The sequence below is a fragment of the Homarus americanus genome, unplaced genomic scaffold (genome assembly GCF_018991925.1).
Source record: "Homarus americanus isolate GMGI-L3 unplaced genomic scaffold, GMGI_Hamer_2.0 scaffold48143, whole genome shotgun sequence".
Classification (NCBI taxonomy): domain Eukaryota; kingdom Metazoa; phylum Arthropoda; class Malacostraca; order Decapoda; family Nephropidae; genus Homarus; species Homarus americanus.
This window is the reverse complement of record NW_024729051.1, coordinates 10,001-26,015: the sequence shown is the minus strand read 5'-3', so window position 1 is coordinate 26,015 and position 16,015 is coordinate 10,001. Positions and strand designations below refer to the sequence as shown.

At 47.9% G+C, this 16,015-nt stretch overlaps 2 non-coding genes across 2 annotated transcripts in view; both read left to right on the top strand.

Moving 5' to 3' along the window:
- The first annotated feature begins 13,512 nt into the window (after positions 1 to 13,512).
- LOC121866287 lies at positions 13,513 to 13,675 on the top strand. Its single transcript, XR_006088952.1, has one exon. It is a non-coding gene; the product is annotated as a 5.8S ribosomal RNA (ribosomal RNA).
- A 1,111-nt stretch (positions 13,676 to 14,786) lies between these two features.
- Positions 14,787 to 16,015, top strand: part of LOC121866290 — a 4,330-nt gene continuing 3,101 nt past the window's right edge. Inside the window, exon 1 of the ribosomal RNA XR_006088955.1 lies at positions 14,787 to 16,015. This exon is cut by the window's right edge and continues 3,101 nt beyond it. This is a non-coding gene — a ribosomal RNA (large subunit ribosomal RNA).

Sequence of the window (16,015 nt, the reverse complement as noted above, 5' to 3'; positions counted from 1 at the left end):
ACTCAACAAAGGTGTGGGAAAATGGTTTGGTTAGTTTACGAAACTTCTGCCGGTATCCATCTGGCGTGATAGCATAAGAGGTGAGGATATTCTTTTTTACGTTATCATAGTCATCAGTCTGGTCTAAACAGTTATAAACTCTACGAGCCTTACCATATAATTTAGGAACTAACACTGACACCCACTGGTCCTTTGGCCACTCATTCTTCCCGGCTATTTTCTCAAAAGTCCTAAATGACCCGTCCATATCGGATTCATCAAACCCGGGAACAAGGGAAGAAGCAGTAGCAGGGTTAAAAGCAGCTAGTTTCTCTCTTAATGCCACTTCCTTTGATCTAAACTCCGATGTTAAGGTGACTTCTATCTCTCTTACCTGTAGTTCTTTCAGTCTAACCTCCTGCTCCAACTTGGCCCGTTCCATCATTTCCTCATGCTCCAACTTGGCCTGTTCCGACCTTCCCTCATGCTCCAACTTGTGCTCCAACTTGGCCTGTTCCGACTCCTGCTCCAACTCGAGTTCTTTCATTTTGATTTGGAACTCGAACCTAGCTCGTTCCAGTTCTAAGGCGTCTATTCGTTGTGTTTCTTGTTGAGGGCTAGCCAGACCTGAAGCAACTTCTGAGTGAGGAGGGGTGGTGGATAGTGGTTGAAGTTTCTTGGACATGGGCGTTAATCTGTCAACAGCGGATTCTTTTAAAACTTCATGTTGAACCAGCACTTCAATCACATGATTTTTTAACATTTCCTTAGTCAGTTGCTGTGAAAATGGGATATTATAATAGTTGGCTATTTCTTTCCATTCTTTCTTCAGGATATTAACACGTAATTTAGCTACGGAAGGATTTTCAATAAAATCCTGGAGATCAAAACCTGAGGTGGCCATTGTTAAGAAAAATAGGATAAATTAACTAATGGTCAAAAGATAAGATAAGTGGATAACCCTAGAAAATATCACGGCAGTGGATAACCAGAAAGTCCCGAAAACTAACCAAGTTATACCTAGGGAAATTACACTTATGATTATTGTTCTTCTGAGAAGATCCTTAGATAAGGATAAGAGACTTGAAAGAGGTAGGGCGTATTACGGCATTAATATAAAGATCCGGATTAACAACCCTGATATACTTGAAAGAGGAAGGGCGTATTACGGCATTAATATAAAGATCCGTATTAACAACCCTGATATACTTGAAAGAGGTAGGGCGTATTACGGCATTAATATAAAGATCCGGATTAACAACCCTGATAAATTGTATGATTGACCCTGAATGAGATAATGAGAAGAACAATAATTGAGGCTTTATAATTATGGGGTCCTGGTAGAGCGGGGCGTCCCCAAGATATCACTTCACCGTAAACTAGTGACTATGGAACAGCCTACTCTGGAGTGAGGGTACGGCATTAAACAGATCCGGATTCTTCCCTACACTCGATAAGACTTACTACACAACTGCCACGTGTAATAACAGGTAAGCCTTATGACACTTGGAACCTAATATCCTACGTCTGTCACTCTTACTGTACGATAATACCAATATATGCACACACATATGAAGGAAACTTTAAACCACCGTAAAGCAATTGTGAACAGAAGTGACTGGGAGGAATAATTAACACTGAGTAACAAGGGAGGAAGGAATATGGTACTTAAGGTCGTGTCCTGTCACGGTCGCCATTTGTTACGAGTTGGGGATTTAGAATATAGTTATACGTCTACCCAGATCCCAACAGGTAACAACAATAAAAACAAAGACAATCGGACTATAAAAGGGTAGACAAAGGATGCGAGTTTTCGTTGTATATAATAGAGTACCATAAATCCCTTAACAAAATATTCAGCTTATAAATTACCCTTAACCAAACTTAACCTAAACATTAACAGTATATACATATTAATAAACATAAAACAATCTCGAAGCAAGTGGACGTGGGGAAATTAATACAAGAGATACTAGTACTTAAGTGAGGAGCTGAGATGGCTGACGAGTAAGGCTGAGTATTGTAGAAGACGGTAGGTAGTCACTGCACGTACGTAGGTTTAGAGGATAGATGATCCTGTGGTCACTTCCCAGAGCCAAGTGCTCTCTCCTCGAATTGGAGGTGACGCAACAACCAGGATAGGGAGAAGGGAAACCTCGGAGTGGTAACTAAGACGAGTCATACTCGTGTCTCGTCCCTAGATGGCGTTGCTCGTGGTGCTGGGTAGGTAGATCAGGACAATAGATGGCGTGCTTCGTAGTGCTGGGTGGAGGGGTTCGTAACACTATATACGACACAGATAGCACTACAGATAAAATTAAGAGACGCATGTAAGGAAGCAAACAATAAAAAATGGAATGATATTATAATGGCGGCTGACATGACTAAAGACACAAAAACATTTTGGACTTCCATAAACAAGATGAGGGGCACAACAAGCAAAAAACACCATACATTAAAGACCAAAATGGAACAAAATTGCACGAGGAAAATGAACAAGAGTCAGCATTCAAAAGGGAATGGGTAAAAGTTTTAAAATATCAGATGAGGAAAATGAAGATTTTGATAGTGAACACGAAGAAAGGATAGAAGAAGAAATGGGAAGACAAATACATAGAATCACCCCAAGGCAATATATAGACTATAACTTATTACCTAATAATCAAATAATAACCATGGGAGAAATGATGCACTGTCTGAGGAAATTTAAGGAAAAAGCCCTGGGCTCACAGGTATTACACGAAATATGATCATGAATCTACCTGAAAACATTTTAAATACACTATTAAACATTTATAACGCATGCTTAATAACTGGTTACTTTCCAGACAAACTAAAATATGCTAAAATGATATTTATTCCTAAAGAGGGTAAGGACAATAAGGAAATATTAAACTACAGGCCAATATCTTTATTAGAAATTACCGGGAAACTATTGGAAAAATATTAAATTCAAGACTTATAGCCTTTTTAACACAACATGGGAAAACTAACAACAGACAACATGGATTTATGCCCAATAGAAATACCCTAACTGCAATAGCTATAATAACGGAAATAATTGCAATAGAAAAAAGCAAGGGTAACCAGATCAATATAATTTTAAGGGATGTTTCTAAGGCTTTTGATAAAGTTGGGCATTTAGGCTTGAAATATAAAATATTAAAACTGGGACTTAACGAATACATGCTAAGAATATTGTGTAACTATTTAGATGATAGGAGAGCACAAATTCAAATTGGAAACTTTTTAGGAACTATGTTTAATCTTGAGAGTGGAGTACCTCAAGGAGGATGCCTTTCTCCAACACTATATACAATTTATACTTCAGACACACCTCAACCTACCCCCTTTAGTGAATATGTAATGTTTGCTGATGATATTACTCAAATAGTACCATACCCAGGAAAATCAACTCCTACTCTATGGCACTCTACACTTGCAAGAGCGATAAAAACATAAATGATTTTGAGAAAAATGGAAAATCAGGACACAAATAAGAACAAATTCAAGATAATACCAATAGCCAAGATTAAAACAAGTCCAGTAATAGTCGACCAAGAACTATACCCATACGACACTGAAGGCAGGATGCTTGGATTAAAACTAACAAAAAGAGGATATATAACATACTTAAAAGATAAAGAACGACAGGCAAGAATAAGATTATCAAAAATAAAACGCTTTAAGAACCTTAGCATTAATAACAAAAGAAAGATTTATATTGCCCTTGTCAAATCAACTATGGACTACCCACCCATCCCATTGAACACCCTTAGTAAAACGTGCATTAAAAGGTTACAAACAGTACAAAATATAGCCCTCAGATTTATATATAACATAAAATATACAGACCACATCAATAATGAACACACACAAGAGAGCAAAACCTCTTAGCAATCAAATAATGTAGATATACACAACAAAGCTGTAAATATTTGGAAAAAAAAGTGACTGAACTTAACACAGAAACATATCAAAACTGGAAAAATAATATAGACAGAAGAAGTAATTGAACCACCTCCTGCCTCAATATACACATTTCTACATAAAACATTACTAGAGGAATAAAGATGAGAGTGACCAACCAGCTCCACTAAGAACCCGGCATACAGTGTACCTTTAGACTAACACAACTAACACTTAACTAACACTGCGGGTCAGACTACCCTCCCAGTTACACAAGGACTCAAGGGCCTACTAACTCCAACAATAACAAAATAATAATAAGCAGCATTATATAAATAAACCAATATTAATACAAAGGTCTGACGACCCAAGGGAGCAGAACAAAGACAAAACACCAATAAGAAAGATGAAGCGATCTGGTTGAGCCTAGATTCTTTCTACTCCTACTGTATTTCAGTTTCACCACCTTTTCTTCAATTCCTAATAATCTTCTTTCACCTCTTAACTAATGACTTCGTATCGTATCGTACTATCTAGCCTAAACTGTTTAGCCTGACGTAGAGTTTTTTAATAAATCTGGTGATATGGAACCACACACAACCCCCCTTAACCTGGGATAATGCAATCAAATGGATAATTGCTAACTATTCTCAGAGATAATGCAATCAAATGGTTAGTTGCTAACCGGGGGCTGCGCCCCCGGACCCCCTGTGTTAGATACTGTATTTGGTCATGATGAATTGTTTATTAGACTATAAGAAATCCTCTTCCTTCTTGTATTGGCAAGGGGAGTTTGCTTTAACTTAGGTATGCTAGCCTAAGTAAAAATAGATGCCCCTTCCTTATTGGTGTTGTCGATGGCACAGCACAGCACAGCACCGTGCCTATGACGAAATCAACTTCATTAAACTCAACTCATACTTCAAATGCACCAAGAGAACTTGCACACCCGAATGGTAGACCGTCAGAGTCAATCAAGGGTCGATTTAATAGCATACTATACAAAATGATCCGAGAATCTGCACATACCGAGTGGGAGACGGTCGTGAATGCGTCCGCCCTTGTACGCTGGATGGAACTATTTCACTATAGTAAGGGGTAGGGGCACCTCGGTCATATTATACAACATACCAAAGAAGTTCCACACCCGCATGGGAGACCGTCAAAGTCAATCGGGGATCGATTTGATAGCATACCACAGAAACTTGCACACCCGAATGGGAGACCGTCAAAGTCAATCGGGGGTCGATTTAATAGCATACTACAGAAACTTGCACACCCGAATGGGAGACATTCAAAGTCAATCGGGGGGTCGATTTGATAGCATACTACAGAAACTTGCACACCCGAATGGGAGACCGTCAAAGTCAATCGGGAGTCGATTTAATAGCATACTACAGAAAGTTGCACACCCGAATGGGAGACAGTCAAAGTCAATCGGGGGTCGATTTAATAGCATACTACAGAAACTTGCACACCCGAATGGGAGACCGTCAAAGTCAATCGGGAGTCGATTTAATAGCATACTACAGAAACTTGCACACCCGAATGGGAGACCGTCAAAGTCAATCGGGGATCGATTTGATAGCATACCACAGAAACTTGCACACCCGAATGGGAGACCGTCAAAGTCAATCGGGGGTCGATTTAATAGCATACCACAGAAACTTGCACACCCGAATGGGAGACCGTCAAAGTCAATCGGGGGTCGATTTGATAGCATACTACAGAAACTTGCACACCCGAATGGGAGACAGTGAAAGTCAATCGGGGGTCGATTTAATAGCATACTACAGAAACTTGCACACCCGAATGGGAGACAGTCAAAGTCAATCGGGGGTCGATTTAATAGCATACTACAGAAACTTGCACACCCGAATGGGAGACGGTCAAAGTCAATCGGGGGTCGATTTGATAGCATACTACAGAAACTTGCACACCCGAATGCGAGACCGTCAAAGTCAATCGGGGTCGATTTAATAGCATACTACAGAAACTTGCACACCCGAATGGGAGACAGTGAAAGTCAATCGGGGGTCGATTGAATAGCATACTACAGAAACTTGCACACCCGAATGGGAGACCGTCAAAGTCAATCGGGGGTCGATTTAATAGCATACTACAGAAACTTGCACACCCGAATGGGAGACCGTCAAAGTCAATCGGGGGTCGATTTGATAGCATACTACAGACACTTGCACACCCGAATGGGAGACAGTCAAAGTCAATCGGGGTCGCATTTAATAGCATACTACAGAAACTTGCACACCAATGGGGAGACCGCCAAAGTCAATCGGGGTCGATTTAATAGCATACTACAGAAACTTGCACACCGGTCGGGAGACCGCCAAAGTCAATCGGGGTCGATTTGATAGCATACTACAGAAACTTGCACACCGGTCAGAGACAGTCAAAGTCAATCGGGGTCGATTTAATAGCATACTACAGAAACTTGGCAGAGCACCAATGGGAGAGACCGTCAAAGTCAATCGGGGTCGATGACAGCATACTACAGAAACTTGCACACCAATGGGAGACCGGCCAAAGTCAATCGGGGTCGATTTGATAGCATACTACAGAAACTTGCACACCCGAATGAGACCGTCAAAGCCAATCGGGTCGATTTGATAGCATACTACAGAAATCCTGGGTACTGACCAATGGGAGCCAGTCAAAGTCAATCGGGGGTCGATTTAATAGCATACTACAGAAACTTGCACACCCGAATGGGAGACCGTCAGAGTCAATCGAGGGTCGATTTAATAGCATACTATACAAAATGATCCGAGAATGTGCACACACCGAGTGGGAGACGGTGATGAAAGCGTCCGTCCTTGTACACTGGATGGCACTATTTCACTATAGTAAGGGGTAGGGCCACCTCGGTCATATTATACAACATACCAGAGAAGTTCCACACCCGCATGGGAGACCGTCAAAGTGAATCGGGGGTCGATTTGATAGCATACTACAGAGAACTTGCACACCCGAATGGGAGACCGTCAAAGTCAATCGGGGGTCGATTTGATAGCATACTACAGAGAACTTGCACACCCGAATGGGAGACAGTCAAAGTCAATCGGGGGACGATTTAATAGCATACTACAGAAACTTGCACACCCGAATGGGAGACCGTCAAAAGTCAATCGGGTCGATTTGATAGCATACTACAGAAACTTGCACACCAATGGGAGACCGTCAAAGTCAATCGGGGGTCGATTTGATAGCATACTACAGAAACTTGCACACCCGAATGTAGACAGTGTCAATCGGGGGTCGATTTAATAGCATACTACAGAAACTTGCACACCAATGGGAGACAGGAAAGTCAATCGGGTCATTTACAGCATACTACAGAAAACTTGCACACCCGAATGGGAGAGACCGTCAAAGTCAATCGGGGGTCGATTTAATAGCATACTACAGAAACTTCGTACACCCGAATGGGAGACCGTCAAAGTCAATCGGGGTCGATTTGATAGCATACTACAGAAACTCTGCACACCAATGGGAGACAGTCAAAGTCAATCGGGGGTCGATTTAATAGCATACTACAGAAACTTGCACACCCGAATGGGAGACCGTCAAAGTCAATCGGGGGTCGATTTGATAGCATACTACAGAAACTTGCACACCCGAATGGGAGACCGTCAAAGTCAATCGGGGGTCGATTTGATAGCATACTACAGAAACTTGCACACCCGAATGGGAGACAGTCAAAGTCAATCGGGGGTCGATTTAATAGCATACTACAGAAACTTGCACACCCGAATGGGAGACCGTCAAAGTCAATCGGGGGTCGAGCATACTTTACAAAATGATCCGAGAATCTGCACACACACCGAGTGGGAGACGGTGATGAAAACGTCCGCCCTTATATGTTCGATTGCACTATTTCACTATATTAAGGGGAGAGGGTGCCTTCGCACACATATTCGGTGTGAAATATCTTCCGCCCCCCAGCGGAGCGCTTCGGCGCCTCTGCGAAGCAAAGCGCGGCATTCAAAAACAACAACCAAAATTGCCGCCGCTTTCCCTTCCCTGCCCTGCAATGGCTGGAGCAGCAGCAGAAGAAGAGAGAGAGAAAATAGTCTCATGGGGTCAGAGGAATGGCAGTGGAGCGCCGACATCTATGAATTTCAATGTTGCGCCCTGCCTCCAATCGGAACATTATTACCTCTCGGGCGCGACACGCCGCCACCACGTTTCCGCACAGCAGCAGCATCATGATGTTGGGCAAGGCTTCATTGTAAGTCCGAACCGGGTTATTCGTTCGGGCGAACAGTCGGGTTTTAACCTTGCCTAACAAAACGATCAAACAACTTCCACTCTCGAGGTGCGGCACGGTGATCGTCCTATCGTCCGCTCTTGTATGCTGGATTGCACTATTTCACTATAAGGGGAGAGGGGAGGCCTTCACACACCTATTCGGTGTGTGGAATATCTTCCGCCCCCAGCTGAGCCTTCTCGGCGCCTTCAAGTACAAAGCTGCATTCAAAAACAACAACCAAAGTTGCCGCCGCTTCCTTCCCTGCCCTGCAATGGCTGGAGCAGTATAGCAGAAGAAGAGAGAGAGAGTATTAGTCTCATGGGGTCAGAGGAATGGCAGGAGTGCCACTTCCATGAATTTCACTAGCCAGGTCTGTCTCCCAATTGAACATTATTACCTCTCGGCATACGTCGCCACCACGGTTTCCACAGCAGCAGCATCATGATGTTGCGTCTATTGCAAGTCCGAACCGGTTATTCGGGCCGTTCATGAACAGCCGGTTTTAACCTTGCCTAACAAAACGCATCAAACAACTTCCACTCGAGGTGCTGCACGTGCGTGACTGTCCTATCGTCCCATTTTTGTATGCTGGATTGCACTATTTCACTATATTAAGGGAGAGGGAAGCTTCACACACCTATTCGGTGTGGAATATCTTCCGCTCCCCAGCGAGCGCTTCGGCGCCTTCTGGGCGGCTAAAGCGCTGCATTCAAAAAAACAACAACCAAAGCTGCCGCCGCCCCTTCCCCTGCCCTGCAATGGCTGGAGCAGCAGCAGCAGCAGCAGCAGAAGAAGAAGAGAGAGAGAGAGAAAATAGTCTCATGGGGTCAGAGGAATGGCAGTGGAGCGCCATCTATGAATTTCACTAGCCAGGTCTGTCTCCCAATTGAACATTATTACTCTCTCGGCGCGCACGTCGCCACCACGGTTTCCGCGACAGCAGCAGCATCATGATGTTGCGTCTATTGTAAGTCCGGAACCGGGTTATTCGGCTGTTCGCGAACAGTCAGGTTTTAACCTTGCCTAACAAACGATCAAACAACTTCCACTCTCGAGGTGCGGTACGGTGACTGTCCTATCGTCCGCTCTTGTATGCTGGATTGCACTATTTCACTATATTAAGGGGAGAGGGTGCCTTCACACACATATTCGATGTGAAATATCTTCCGCCCCCCAGCGGAGCGCTTCGGCGCCTCTGCGAAGCAAAACGCGGCATTCCAAAACAACAACCAAAATTGCCGTCGATTTCCTCTCCCTGCCCTGCAATGGCTGGAGCAGAAGGAGAGCGAGAGAGAGAATAGTCTCATTGGGTCAGAGGAATGGCAGTGGAGCGGGCTAATGGCGAGTAGGCTCGCGATCTATCAATTACACTAGCCAGGTCGCTCTCCCTATTGAACATTATTACTCTCTCACGTCGCCACTGCGGTTTCCGCGACAGCAGCAGCATCATCATGATGTTGCATCCACCAATTAGTCCGGAACCGGGTTATTCGGCTGTCTGCGAACAGTCCGGTTTTAACCTTACCCAACATCCACTCTCGAGGTGCGGTACGGTGAATGTCCTATCGTCCGACCTTGTATGCTGGATTGCACTATTTCACTATATTAAGGGGAGAGGGTGCCTTCACACACATATTCGGTGTGAAATATCTTCCGCCCCCCAGCGGAGCGCTTCGGCGCCTCTGCGAAGCAAAGCGCGGCATTCAAAAACAACAACCAAAATTGCCGTCGCTTCCCTGCCCTGCAATGGCTGGAGCAGAAGGAGAGAGAGAGAGAGAGATTTTAGTCTCATTGGATCAGAGGAATGGCAGTGGAGCGGGCTTATGGCGAGTAGGCTCGCGCTCTATCAATTACACTTGCCAGGTCTCTCTCTCTCGGCGCACACGTCGCCACCCTACTAGTTTCGTCACAGCATATGCTGCGGCCTTTCAGTCCGGAACGGGGCTCCCCTTCGCCTTGCTGTCTGCCCAACTTAGCGGACTTGCGTTGGCTGATCACCCCGTCTTCGCGTCTGTGCCGGCCTTCAATGCAGCGCCCAACCGTCTCTTGACCGAGATTCATTGCACTATTCCACGCGCAAACGGCTACCTTTAATGTGCATAGACAACGCTCATGGTTCAACACGACCAGGGCGCAGTCTGGGAGCCGAGTATACTAAAAAGAGAGTTTAGCAGCCAAAACTCGTCAAAGCACACGTTGGGTTACCCCATCACCTAACAACGATGATGGCGGTTCCCACCCGTGAAATACACAACCTAACCAATATTGGGCGACGATGGCGCTCATGAGCCCACGCCCCCACAAACAGTAAGAGAAAGAGAGAGAGGAGGAGATGGGCCAATGTGCGGTCCCTCGCCCAATGTCTTATGCCTCGCTGGGGCAAAGAGAAGAGAAGAGAAGAGGAGCGGATAAGGGAGGAGATTGGCCAACGTGCGGTCCCTCGCCCAATGTCGGCTGCCTCGCTGGAGCTGGGTAAAGAGGAGAGGAGCGGATAAGGGAGGAGATTGGCACACACGGTGGCGCTGCCGGCGCCGAGGATAGCGAGAGAAGGTGCAGTTTGATCTGATCATCTGGTTTGCTATTGCTCTAAGGCCAACGTGCGGTCCCTCGCCCAATGTCGGCTGCCTCGCTGGGGCAAAGAGAAGAGGAGAGGATAAGGGAGGAGATTGGCACACACGGTGGCGCTGCCGGCGCCGAGGATAGCGAGAGAAGGTGCAGTTTGATCTGATCATCTGGTTTGCTATTTCTCTAAGGCCAACGTGCGGTCCCTCGCCCAATGTCTTCTGCCTCGCTGGGGCAAAGAGAAGAGGAGCGGATAAGGGAGGAGATTCGCCAACGTGCGGTCCCTCGCCCAATGTCGGCTGCCTCGCTGGAGCTGGGGCAAAGAGGAGCGGATAAGGGAGGAGATTGGCACACACGGTGGCGCTGCCGGCGCCGAGGATAGCAAGAGAAGGTGCAGTTAGATCTGATCATCTGGTTTGCTATTTCTCTAAGGCCAACGTGCGGTCCCTCGCCCAATGTCTTCTGCCTCTCTCTCAATCTCACTATTTTGGCCGCCGTGATAGGCGCCGCCAACAGCAGCAGCTACCTGGTTGATCCTGCCAGTAGTCATATGCTTGTCTCAAAGATTAAGCCATGCATGTGTAAGTACAAGCCGATTTAAGGCGAAACCGCGAATGGCTCATTAAATCAGCTATGTTTCATTGGATCTGTAAACCCACTTACTTGGATAACTGTGGCAATTCTAGAGCTAATACATGCAATTGGTCTCTGACCGCAAGGGAAGAGCGCTTTTATTAGTTCAAAACTGGTCGGGCCCCGGTCCGTAACCCACCTGTGGTGAATCTGAATAACTTCGGGCTGAGCGCAAGGTCTCCGCACCGGCGCCGCTTTTTTCAAGTGTCTGCCTTATCAGCTTTCGATTGTAGGTTATGCGCCTACAATGGCTATAACGGGTAACGGGGAATCAGGGTTCGATTCCGGAGAGGGAGCCTGAGAAACGGCTACATCTAAGCGAAGGCAGCAGGCACGCGAATTACCCACTCCCGCACGGGAGTGTAGTGACGAAAATAACGAGTGAAGTCTCATCCCAGGCCTCGCAATCGAATGAGTACACTTTAAATCCTTTTTTAACGAGTATCCATTGGAGGGCAAGTCTGTGCCAGCAGCCGCGGTAATTCCAGCCCAATAGCGATATTAAAGTTAAGTGCGTTAAAAGCCTGTAGTTGGATTCAGTTCCGGACTGACGGTGCACCGCCCGTGTTTACTGTCACGCCCGAACAGCTTCGCCGCTCGCCAAGACGGGATGCTTCTTTTGTCGAAGTGCCCCGAGTGGCCGGAGAGTTTACTTTTGAAAAATTAGGGAGTGCTCAGAGCAGGCTATTTTGAATGGCCCGAATGGTGATGCATGGAATAATGGAATAGACCCTCGGTTCTTATTTTTTGCTGGTTTCGAACCAGAGTGTAATGACTAATCGGAACAGGCGGGGCATTCTGCAGATAAGGCGACGCTAGAGGTGAAATTTTGGACCGTCAAGACTTAACTATCATGAAAAGCATTTGCCATGATGTTTCATTAATCAAGAACGAAAGGAGGTTCGAAGGCGATCAGATACCGCCTCAGTTCTAACCACATATAAACGATGCCAACTAGCGATCCGCCGGCGTTATTCCCATGACCCGGCGGGCAGCTTCCGGGAAACCAAAGTCTTTGGGTTCCGGGGAAGTATGGTTGCAAAGCTGAAACTTAAAGGAATTGACGGAAGGGCACCACCAGGAGTGGAGCCTGCGGCTTAATTTGACTCAACACGGGAAACCTCACCAGGCCCAGACACCGGAAGGATTGACAGATTGAGAGCTCTTTCTCGATTCGGTGGGTGGTGGTGCATGGCCGTTCTTAGTTGGTGGAGCGATTTGTCTGGTTAATTCCGACAACGAACGAGACTCTGGCCTACTAAGTAGTCGACGGATCTCCAGAAAATGGTGTCCAGTTCGCAACTTCTTCTTAGAGGGATAAGCGGCAATTCTAGCCGCACGAGATTGAGCAATAACAGGTCTGTGATGCCCTTAGATGTTCTGGGCCGCACGCGCGCTACACTGAAGGGATCAACGAGTTTTCCCCCTCCGAGAGGAGCGGGTAACCCGTTCAAAGCCTTTCTTGATAGGGATTGGGGCTTGCAATTGTTTCCCATGAACGAGGAATTCCCAGTAAGTGCAAGTCATCAGCTTGCGCTGACTACGTCCCTGCCCTTTGTACACACCGCCAGTCGCTACTACCGATTGAATGATTTAGTGAGGCCTTCGGACTGGCGCTCTTGGATTGTCGGCCCCGTTGCCCGCGAGGGTTTTCTGGGGTCGTCGCCTCGAGCTGACGGAAAGATGTCCAAACTTGATCATTTAGAGGAAGTAAAAGTCGTAACAAGGTTTCCGTAGGTGAACCTGCGGAAGGATCATTAACAGAGAGAAAGAGAACGGGGCGCTCTTAAAACTACTACTACTACTCTCCTGATTTGGGCGGTCTCGGGCTCTGCTCTGGCAACTCCAGCAGCGAAAGAGGACAATCCCGGCCCCCGCACCAAAAATAGGTACCACCACGCTGTAGGTGGACCACACTCGGGCGAGAGCGCGAAGATCGGAGGAGGAGGACGGACGGGGCTTTGGACGGCTGCCCGTCCGTTCCTTACTACCGGCGAATAAGCCTCTTGACCCAAAAAGAGTGAAATTCAAGTGTCAAAAAACAACAACAAGCCGTCCGGCCAAACCCAAACCACAAACTTGGGCTATGTCTGTCAAACCCTTTCATTGAGACTCGACCTGTGATGGTTAGTCGCAAAAAGACCAAATGGCAAATACACAACTCTTAACGGGGGATCACTCGGCTCGTGGTCGATGAAGACCGCAGCAAACTGCGTGTCGGTATGTGAATCGCAAGAATACCAGATACATCGACAAGTTGAACGCATATTGCGGCGGCGGCAGCCATATGAGCTTGTCGCCGCCACTCCTCTACGAGGGTCGGAAATATACATCCATCGGTTGCTGCGAGTTCGGTACCTGCTGACTGTCTCCCCGACACGAGGGTAACCCGAACCGAGCTTCCGCCTTGGGGTTTAATCGCCCGCGCCTTGCGCGAGGCGTGCCCTTAAAAACAAGCAAGCCTATCACTAGCAAGTCCATGGACTTGGCGCACCCACATTCAACCACAACAAAGCGACAGTTGTCGCCCTCGCAAATAACTGGAGGCGGCGCTCTTTTGCCTGCCGTCCACAGAGACACGAATGGCCGTCAGCCGCTCATGGCTGATGCTGCACATGTTCTAAGAGGCACTCCATCCCACGAAGAGGAAACGAAACCGGGTCGGATATCTTTTAAGTAAGCCCCGCCGGAATTTCGTCTATCACCTCGAAAAGAGTGCTTGGCATGCATTGCAGTGGAACCTAAATTGATGAGTGCGCCTGGGCCCGCAGTCTACCATGTAGTGGTGCAGGCAGAGAGATGAGAATGCTTGGGTGACGCAGTGCTCTTCCTCACGCGCTCCTCCACCCTCTCCCACGGTCAGACGCGGTGTGGGCGTTCTCTTTGAGAGTTCGCCACGAGTCCACGTCTATCTCATGACTGACAGGCCTGGGAGGGAGGCAGGGGGAGTTCTCTCTAAACGCGTTAAAGACGGTGTTGCGCCTCATAACGGCGCTCGCCGGGATAGAGCACTAGTTCTGCAGCCGGAAAGGCCGCTCACGCCAATTAATACTGCGACTCTCGCTCTCTTTCTCCGGATAAACAAGTGCCACTGCTGTGGCATGCGGGAACGGGGAAAGAGGTCAAAGTTTAAGCGGCAAAGGTGCGGCCGAGTAAGGGCGGAACACGAGCGTATATGCATTAAAACTGTGTGTGTATATGACTCTGCGAGAGATGTTCTGCTGGAACACTTTTCCTATTGGCTATTTACCACTCAATGAGAAGGAACGGAGTCAGGGGTGGGAGTGCCGGCGCCATGGCCGCTGGTACCCCCGCGACAAGCCCCTCAAACCTTCCTGCCTGGTAATGTCGGTGGTGAAGAAAGTCGGTGGCAGAGCGTCTTCCGCTTCGTGGTTGGGGAACTTGTTCCCCCTAAGGATGATGAGACCACGATCGACCTCGTAGTAGGAGAGAGCTACCCGCCAAATTTAAGCATATTAATAAGCGGAGGAAAAGAAACCAACAGGGATTCCCTTAGTAAGGGCGACTGAACCGGGAAAAGCCCAGCGCATAACCTCGATGTCTTCGGGCACGAGGGGTGTTGCGTTTCAGAGGGTCCAGCACGCCGTCCCATACCGTCTAAGTCAAGCTTGAAAGCGGCCACTGCCCATGGAGGGTGACAGGCCCGTATGGCGGCGCCCGTGAGGGTACAGATGGGACGGTCGGAAAGGGCCTCTCTGTAGAGTCGGGTTGCTTGAAAGTGCAGCCCAAAGCAGGTGGTAAACTCCATCTAAGGCTAAATATGACCACGAGACCGATAGCGAACAAGTACCGTGAGGGAAAGTTGAAAAGAACTTTAAAGAGAGAGTTCAAGAGTACGTGAAACCGTTAAGAGCCAAACGGGTGGAAACTCGAAGGTCAAACTGAGGGGATTCAGCTCGTCGGCTGTCGGCTGGGTGAGGTGTTGTAATTGAGCGACCCAAAAATGTTTGGGCGCGCCCCCACCCACGCTGGCGTCGGCGGGCGTGTTTCGCCTTGTAGTAGGTCACCGCGACCCATTGCCGGGGACGTCGAAGGCCCGGTCGGATTGGTACCTCGCCGCCGACTCTCTCTCAGATTGTCTGGGGGAGGAGACCCGCGCGACGGGGAAAACCACCGGTGTCCTGGCTGCCCTGCGACGGTCGTCGAGAAGAGCTTGCCGCCGCTTCGGCGGTGGTTGGCTCTCGCAGTGTCCAAAAGGTCGGTGATCCACCCGACCCGTCTTGAAACACGGACCAAGGAGTCTAACATGTGTGCGAATCAATGGGCTCACTAAACTCAAAGGCGAAATGAAAGTGACGTTCGCCCGGGGCAGCTTTTACGGCTCTCTGGTGCGTCTTGGGCTGATCCCTGACAGGCTGCCTCCGGCCGCCCCCGCGCTGCGACAAGCGGGGTGAGACCCTTTCCCCCGTCTCTGGACGTGGTGCGTGGTGGAGGTCGACAGGGCGATGGTCGAAGTTTACTTTCCCCTCGTGGGAGGGGGGAGGGTGCGCAGGCCCGGGACTTGCCAAGACGCCGCGGGCTGTCCGCCCCAGGAAGCGGGCCGTCGGTAAACGGCGGAGGCGCACCGGGGCAGGCTCGCGGGCAGTCGGCAAGTACCATGAGCATATATGTTGGGACCCGAAAAATGGTGAACTATATACC